We start from the raw sequence: 9580 nt of genomic DNA on the forward strand, positions 1-9580 counted from the left end.
AGCACTGAATCTAGATGTTCATCCGTGAGGCGATTACGTAACATGGTTTTCACCCGTTTCATCATTGAAAAAGTTTGTTCCCACAAATAAGTGCTTGAAAACATTGTGATCATCCTTAGCGCTTGTTTTCGAAGATTTGGAAACGCTTCAGCAAGTAACATGGAGTAGAAGTCAATGGTCTGCATCACTTGAAATTTGTCAAGCAGGGATGTCTGGTTTTGTAAGTCAATCAGTTCCAGTTGTAGATCTGTCGGGGCACTTGATACATCGGCAGCAAACGGATTTTCATAAAGACGGATTTCATTTTTTAAATTCTGAAAATCCACAAATCTTTCACTGAAATTATCCATCAAGAGCCTCAGAAGTTGGATCATTCTTTCTTTTGGGAGAGACATATTTAGCTGCTTATCATTTTGTAGAGTGTTACAGGTAGGAAAGTGGACAAGATGCACCCTTTCCGCCTGTTGAATGAAGAGTTGCAATTTGTTTGGAAAGCACATATGTCTGCATACACATGCGAAATCAATTTGTCTTTCCCTTGTAGTTTGGTGTTAAGTTCATTTAAATGTGATGTCGCATAAAATAGCCAAATCCCACAACCATGAAGGGTCGTTCAGTTGTGGCACTTGTTTTGATTTAAAAAAAACAACGTTTTAACACCTTTCCTCGGCTTAACCAGCCCCTCACTTCACTGTGAAATAGAACGTCTTCATATTCGGACTCTATTTCTGTCAGAAAATCTTTGAAAGTTCTGTGATTCAACGCTTTTGTGATTTGATGAAATTTACATTGTTGAGTACAATCATCATCACATGGTCCAGATTCAAAACCTTTCCACAGAGATTTTGTTGGTGAATGATGCAGTGAAGCAGCAGGGGTTCAGTTCCATTTGACTCAACAAATGTTTTAATAACTCTTGCTGTCAGTCCGCTGTGACATCCAACCATATTTCTAGCGCCATCAGTAGTCACTCCAACTAATTTATTCCAAGGAAGAACAAGGTCCTCTATGATGGTTGACACTTCTTTGAACAGGTTTTCTCCAGTTGTTGTCCCATGCATGCTCCTCATAGCTGCTAACTCCTCTGTTTTATCAAAGTTGCTGATTGTACTGCGAATAAATACCAAGAGTTGCGCAGTATCAATTATGTCAGTGAACTCTTCAGCAGCAATAGACAACATTTCGAATTGTGCTGCATTAATTGTGAATGAAGATTTACCCCCATATCTTCCACTCGCCTTGTAATTGTCAAGCAAGAAAGGCTGACAGCTTCTACTGTATTCTTCTTTTCAGGACACATTTCTTCCATCACTGCTAGCAAGCACTTTTTTACACATTCGCCATCTGAAAAAGGCTTCATTGCTCTACTTAAGATGTGAGCAACTCTGTAGCTGGCCCTTATCGCCGACTCAATTTCTTGTCTCTTTTTGTTAAATATTCTTGTCAATCCCCCAAACTCTAGTCGTAACTTGACAATCTTGTCTTCGCGACTCAAACCAAGAATGCCACCATATGTGTTTATGTGTTTGGCTTCATAGTGCCTTTTAATGTTATGTTCTTTAAAAACAGCCACACTTTCTTTACAAATCTAACATGTTGACTTACTATCATATTCCACAAAAAAGTAAAGATCTGTCCACTTTTCTTGAAAGTTTCTACATTCAGAGTCCACTTTTCGTTTCTTAGGCTCTCCCATTTCATTAAATCACAAACGTTAAACACTACGGTACCAATCGCTTTGATATCAAAAGAACACGACCCAAAACGATGCCTCAATGATCTCTGTGTTGCACACACTAGGTGTCAAGGACACGGCTAGCTCAAGACAGTGGCGGAATTTTTCAATAATTTAAAATAGCTGTCTAGTTTTATCGCCATTGAAAAAAAACAACACTTGTGTTCTTACAATACAAAAAAATATTTACTATGAATATTAGAATACCAAAGATAAAGATGAAATTCATCAAAGAATGAGTGAGAATCCTAACTTAAAGATAATATTTTTTCAACATTCTAATTTTTTAATTTAAAAAAAAAGTTTTAAATTTTTTTTGTTAACATTTTTTAAATTTTTAATTGTTTTTTTTACATTTTGTTCCCATGCGTTGGCGGGCCGGATAGAAGCACGTCGCGGGCCGGATCTGGCCCGCGGGCCGTAGTTTGGGCATCGCTGTGATAAAACTTCTCTTCGCACAGATTCTTTTATACTTTAACACATGAAATACTAATTATAGTCCATTCATTTCATATTTTGATCAAATAAACATTCAAATTGGGTTTTCTAAAGCATTTTTAAGAGACTACATTCGTTTACGAAAGCTGCGAAGCCGAGTTGAGATAGGCCTATATTCATTCATGAATCGTGTACTAAAAAATGATTTCGTTTAATTGTTTACTATATAATCCCATTCATTTAACAAAGCTATCGCTCTTTTCATTGTAATAGATATGAATGTATCGGCTCTGGGTAAACCCATTTTCGCAAAACTAATTTTATTTTCGTAGCGAAAGAGAAAAAAACTTGAAACTATCATTAGTTAAGTTTAACATACATCTAAATGCAATCTACTAGATTAGTAAACACAAACTTAGACCCGCAGGCAGCGGGTAATGTCAGGCTAGTATATATATATATATATATATATATATATATATATATACAATGATTTTTCTTTCTCTATCACTTATACACAAATACACACACACACAATTAAACACATGCACACACACACACACACACACACACATGCATACATTTCTTAAAACAATTATACCAAGAGCTGTGTTTTGAAGTGTAGGTCACTACGACCTGGGGTTATGCTTGATAATGCTCCAAGATCTAATAACAAATATATAAATGAAGACTGTCAAAGCTGGTGTCAACATCGTTGAGCCTACCTCAAAGTCTTTGCTTGAATTTATCTTATTTCATTTACACCACACACACACACACACAAACTGTCACGCAGACGCTACAAAGATGATTTTAACTTTTGATAAAAATGTTGTAACTCTTTCAATTTGACCATTCGTAAAGACCATTATTCTCGGATGAGCCATGGTCGTCTTAAGACTGAAGGTAAGTAACAACAATATATTAACCTTAAATAACTTTCAAAGTTGATGGGTTATATACTATTCACTAGAATTATGGGAGATGTATCAAAGTCTCTGTATAAGGAAAACCTTTGTCACACCACGCGATATTCGTTGTGACGTAATAACGTTAACCTTTTGACGTAATCGGGAAGAATGAAATAGTCTCCCTTTTAGCTTAAACATCTCCCTTAAAATCGGCTGGTTATGGGATCTAGATGTAGCTCTAATTGCAATTTAGAACACTTTATATATATATATATATATATATATATATATATATATATATATATACTATGCTGTTTGTGCGCATCATGTAGCATAAAGCAGCTGTTGCACTAAGTTTATTTTAGTTTCCTGCAACTATCTCCAAAGCAACGTCCAGGTTGATTGTGGACGGGTTCTTGGAACAAATTCTTGCAACAGAAGCGATGTTAATTTCATAAAAGGTGCGAGATTTGCTTGTTTCTAGTTGCTAAATATAGTTTGAGGGAGATAATAAAACAGTTTCGGAAAGGACGTCCAAAGTCAGTTGTAGTTGTAGATATGAGCTTGAATTCTTTTGCATTGGATGGTGTGTATGTTTTATTAAAGGGATTCTAGATTTCAGAATTCAAGCTTTGTATTTATTATCGTATGATCATCATTGCTTGAAATAATAGTTTACATTTGAATCTCCGGCACAAACGATATTATTTGAGTTGTCAGTAATTGTTTTAACAGAAATTTGCACTAAATTATAACATATAAACGCACATATATAGGCGCGGGGAGGAGGGATATGAAAATGTTTTACGCACCAACATTGACTACTTTCTTCTGATTGTACTTCACCCCGACCTTTTGTTCTTACATTTTGTGTTCATACCCTGACACCAGACTGTGATACTTTGTTGATTATCAACTTTCCAACTGTATCCACAGAATTTTAGATTGAACAATCAACATGGGAGTCCCAGATGGATTCAGGGAAGCTAACATCGCGACTAAAAATAGCTTTCTTTGTCGTTCTCTTGGCTGACATTGTTAAGTAAGTAGTTATATCAAGTTCTAGTTAGCATTGTGGTCATGGTCATAGTCGGTATATATTTATGTGGCCGAAAAAAAAAACCAGCGATTAGCGATTTTGGTTATACAACTGTTTCAATATAATTAACGCAAAGAATGCCATTTTAAATTGGAGCTACACACCTTCACCTATCTCTTAGTAACCACCTAAGTCGTGGGGTATAATCGTTGTATTAATCCTGTTTCTAATCATTGCATTTGTGATGCGGTCTTTGTAAGTGATACCTAGAATCTTTCTGTAGCATCTCAATTCCATAGATAGGATCCTTCTCTGTAAGTCTACAGTGAGCGTCCAAGATTCGCAAGCATATGAGAATGTGGCCATGACCAGAGAGCGCGTGTTTGCAGCTACTAGATTATCAATATCGTTTGTTACATTTCTGAAATCAAAGGAGAACTTCTTATACAGAGGAAATCTGTAAAAAAACATTCAACATTTCTGAAATCTCCGAAAATCAATTTACACGTATGCAATCTTCAGAAAATATTCTACATTTTTGAAATCTCAAAAAAAAAAAAAAAAAAAAATTAAAAAATTTACACATGAAATCGTTGGGAAACCTTTTACATATATGAAATCACTGAAAACTCTGCCATGGGCTGGGCGAAGTTTTAGTCCTAACCAGCATTAAGTAACTGAATTACTTCTAACCTTTTGAGGTTGTATTTTCTCTTTCGATAGTGACCACCCTCAACAAATTATTCAAACGAGCGAGGCTCGGTCACGTGGTCCTGGTTTCTAATGTGAGCATTTCTTAGTGATGTCTAGCTTTGGGATATACTATTTACACTAGTTTTGCTAAATATTATTGAGCATTCGATTCATTTCCAACAAAATAATAACATTTCCTTACAGCTGGTTCCTGGCTCATTTCTTTGGCCATTTTTGGTATCGCGATTTTTTACGGTTTGGGCTACTCCTTCGTCTTGGCAGCGTCTGCAGGTATCTTGGCAGCGTCTGCAGGTATCTTGGCAGCGTCTGCAGGTATCTTGGCAGCGTCTCCAGGTATCTTGGCAGCGTCTCCAGGTATCTTGGCAGCGTCTCCAGGTATCTTGGCAGCGTCTCCAGGTATCTTGGCTGCTATTAGCGGAGTCTTCATGCTTATAGGTGGACGTCGAAACGGAGATGCCACCCCCCCCCAAGTGATGTTTAAGAGTTGACAACATTGAGAGCTACACAAATAATGGGCATTAAAAAAACTTTTTGCAAGAAAATTCCAGTCAAGATTTAACCAGTTTGTTTGTTTTTTAAGTGTTCTTAAATGATCTATTCTTTTTATTGTAATTCATTTGCAAGATTGATTGAAATAAAGTTGTTGCTTTTTTGTGTACTTCACGCTAAGTTGAGAAGCAATCCTGTTTCCACTACCATTTGTACATTGGTGCTTTTTCTTCCCATTCCTAACTAGTATGTTTATATTACGTCATTATTTGTTATGGATCTTTTGTGAAAAGTAGTTGAAAGGATGTGACGTAATAAAATGATGGCTTTCAATGGCTGTTCTATTTAAAACATGTCTCTGTTAATTAATTCTTATGTTTAATTGTCTACAATAATTTATTTATCTGTAGTAACCAGTAACAGGACATGCTGTCAGAAGTGGCAGATCTAGAATTTTCACGACCTGTAACGTGACAACGCGCTATTGGTCTAAACTGCCCACAGGATGCGACGTTGCAGGTCAGACTTAGGACATCTATAACGATTGGTCTCGACAGATCAGGTTAGATATAGAATGGGATGGACTTGGTTCGAAATCCAAGCGCTTTTACCATTCGGCCACCACGAAGTGAAATGTTCAAAGTGACGTTTTCGTATAAAACTGTTCATAAATCCTCAAGATCTCTACAATTTTCTATTTAAAAAAAAAAGGGTTTAAGTTGATCGAGGCACAGCTTAGTGACAGTGAAGAAAATCAAAAGAACAATTAGACTTTCCGTTAACTTAGTCAGAGTCAATATATAAACTTTTCATTAGCTCAATGAGAGCCATTATACAGACTTTCCATTAGCTCAATGAGAGACATTATACAGACTTTCCATTAGTTCAATGAGAGACATTATATAGACTTTCCATTAGCTCAATCAGAGCCATTATACAGACTTTCCATTAGCTCAATCAGAGCCATTATACAGACTTTCCATTAGCTCAATAAGAGCCATTATACAGACTTTCCATTAGCTCAATCAGAGCCATTATACATACTTTCCATTAGCTCAATGAGAGACATTATACAGACTTTCCATTAGCTCAATGAGAGCCATTATACAGACTTTCCATTAGCTCAATCAGAGCCATTATACAGACTTTCCATTAGTTCAATGAGAGACATTATATAGACTTTCCATTAGCTCAATGAGAGACATTATACAGACTTTCCATTAGCTCAATCAGAGCCATTATACAGACTTTCCATTAGCTCAATGAGAGCCATTATATAAAATTTCCATTAGCTCAATGAGAGACATTATACAGACTTTCCATTAGCTCAATGAGAGACATTATACAGACTTTCCATTAGCTCAATCAGAGCCATTAAACAGACTTTCCATTAGCTCAATGAGAGCCATTATACAGACTTTCCATTAGCTCAATGAGAGACATTATACAGACTTTCCATTAGCTCAATGAGAGACATTATACAGACTTTCCATTAGTTCAATCAGAGCCATTATACAGACTTTCCATTAGTTCAATCAGAGCCATTATACAGACTTTCCATTAGTTCAATCAGAGCCATTATACAGACTTTCCATTAGTTCAATCAGAGCCATTATACAGACTTTCCATTAGCTCAATGAGAGCCATTATACAGACTTTCCATTAGCTCAATGAGAGCCATTATATAGACTTTCCATTAGCTCAATCAGAGCCATTATACAGACTTTCCATTAGCTCAATGAGAGCCATTATACAGACTTTCCATTAGCTCAATGAGAGCCATTATACAGACTTTCCATTAGCTCAATCAGAGCCATTATACAGACTTTCCATTAGCTCAATGAGAGACATTATACAGATTTTCCATTAACTCAATGAGAGCCATTTTACAGACTTTCCATTAGCTCAATGAGAGCCATTATACAGACTTTCCATTAGCTCAATCAGAGCCATTATACAGACTTTCCATTAGCTCAATGAGAGACATTATACAGACTTTCCATTAGCTCAATGAGAGCCATTATACAGACTTTCCATTAGCTCAATCAGAGCCATTATACAGACTTTCCATTAGTTCAATGAGAGACATTATATAGACTTTCCATTAGCTCAATGAGAGACATTATACAGACTTTCCATTAGCTCAATCAGAGCCATTATACAGACTTTCCATTAGCTCAATGAGAGCCATTATACAGACTTTCCATTAGCTCAATGAGAGACATTATACAGACTTTCCATTAGCTCAATCAGAGCCATTAAACAGACTTTCCATTAGCTCAATGAGAGCCATTATACAGACTTTCCATTAGCTCAATGAGAGACATTATACAGACTTTCCATTAGCTCAATGAGAGACATTATACAGACTTTCCATTAGCTCAATCAGAGCCATTATACAGACTTTCCATTAGCTCAATGAGAGCCATTATATAGACTTTCCATTAGCTCAGTGAGAGACATTATACAGACTTTCCATTAGCTCAATGAGAGACATTATACAGACTTTCCATTAGCTCAATGAGAGACATTATACAGACTTTCCATTAGCTCAATCAGAGCCATTATACAGACTTTCCATTAGTTCAATCAGAGCCATTATACAGACTTTCCATTAGTTCAATCAGAGCCATTATACAGACTTTCCATTAGTTCAATCAGAGCCATTATACAGACTTTCCATTAGTTCAATCAGAGCCATTATACAGACTTTCCATTAGCTCAATGAGAGCCATTATACAGACTTTCCATTAGCTCAATGAGAGTCATTATATAGACTTTCCATTAGCTCAATCAGAGCCATTATACAGACTTTCCATTAGCTCAATGAGAGCCATTATACAGACTTTCCATTAGCTCAATGAGAGCCATTATACAGACTTTCCATTAGCTCAATCAGAGCCATTATACAGACTTTCCATTAGCTCAATGAGAGACATTATACAGACTTTCCATTAACTCAATGAGAGCCATTTTACAGACTTTTCATTAGCTCAATGAGAGCCATTATACAGACTTTCCATTAGCTCAATCAGAGCCATTATACAGACTTTACATTAGCTCAATGAGAGCCATTATACAGACTTTCCATTAGTTCAATGACAGACATTATACAGACTTTCCATTAGCTCAATGAGAGACATTATACAGACTTTCCATTAGCTCAATGAGAGCCATTATACAGACTTTCCATTAGCTCAATGAGAGACATTATACAGACTTTCCATTAGCTCAATGAGAGACATTATACAGACTTTCCATTAGCTCAATGAGAGCCATTATACAGACTTTCCATTAGCTCAATGAGAGACATTATACAGACTTTCCATTAGCTCAATGAGAGACATTATACAGACTTTCCATTAGCTCAATGAGAGCCATTATACAGACTTTCCATTAGCTCAATGAGAGACATTATACAGACTTTCCATTAGCTCAATGAGAGACATTATACAGACTTTCCATTAGCTCAATGAGAGACATTATATAGACTTTCCATTAGTTCAATGAGAGACATTATACAGACTTTCCATTAGTTCAATGAGAGCCATTATATAAACTTTCCATTAGCTCAATGAGAGCCATTATACAGACTTTCCATTAGCTCAATGAGAGCCATTATACAAACTTTCCATTAGCTCAATCAGAGCCATTATACAGACTTTCCATTAGCTCAATCAGAGCCATTATACAGACTTTCCATTAGCTCAATGAGAGCCATTATACAGACTTTCCATTAGCTCAATCAGAGCCATTATACAGACTTTCCATTAGCTCAATCAGAGCCATTATACAGACTTTCCATTAGCTCAATCAGAGCCATTATACAGACTTTCCATTAGTTCAATGAGAGACATTATATAGACTTTCCATTAGCTCAATGAGAGACATTATACAGACTTTCCATTAGCTCAATGAGAGACATTATATAGACTTTCCATTAGCTCAATGAGAGACATTATACAGACTTTCCATTAGCTCAATGAGAGACATTATACAGACTTTCCATTAGCTCAATGAGAGACATTATACAGACTTTCCATTAGCTCAATGAGAGACATTATACAGACTTTCCATTAGCTCAATAAGAGCCATTATACAGATTTTCCATTAGCTCAATGAGAGACATTATACAGACTTTCCATTAGCTCAATGAGAGCCATTATACAGATTTTCCATTAGCTCAATGAGAGCCATTATACAGACTTTCCATTAGCTCAATCAGAGCCATTATACAGACTTTCCATTAGCTCA

The sequence above is a fragment of the Biomphalaria glabrata genome, chromosome 2 (assembly GCF_947242115.1).
Source record: "Biomphalaria glabrata chromosome 2, xgBioGlab47.1, whole genome shotgun sequence".
NCBI classification, from domain to species: Eukaryota; Metazoa; Mollusca; class Gastropoda; family Planorbidae; genus Biomphalaria; species Biomphalaria glabrata.